This window comes from Chrysochloris asiatica, unplaced genomic scaffold, assembly GCF_000296735.1.
Source record: "Chrysochloris asiatica unplaced genomic scaffold, ChrAsi1.0 scaffold00037, whole genome shotgun sequence".
Taxonomy (NCBI): domain Eukaryota; kingdom Metazoa; phylum Chordata; class Mammalia; order Afrosoricida; family Chrysochloridae; genus Chrysochloris; species Chrysochloris asiatica.
The window spans coordinates 21,083,008-21,083,357 of NW_006408555.1; positions in this window are offsets into that span (position 1 = coordinate 21,083,008).

Below are 350 nucleotides of genomic sequence, written 5' to 3' on the forward strand. Positions count from 1 at the left end.
CAACTTTCCTGGTTCTTGCTAGTCTCAGCTCTCAAAATCTAAATCTGCAGTCACTGTGACTCAGCAGAATCGGAGCCTGCAAACCGCACCCCACCCTACACTACCCACCCGTCTGTCTGCAAGAGGCAACTTCCCAGAACTGTGGCACGAAAGGGGCGCGTCCAACAGAGGCAGGACTCCAAGGAAAATCTCCTTGTATGCCTGCTGGTTCTTAGAACTAGGGCCAGATGGTAGGCGTCCACCTTTGCGCCGACTCCTGTGACCCCGCTCATCCACCATCCCCCGAGACCCTTCTAAAGTCCCCCCCCCCCCCCCCGCTGGTCACCCGGCCACGCCCATGCTGGTCACCC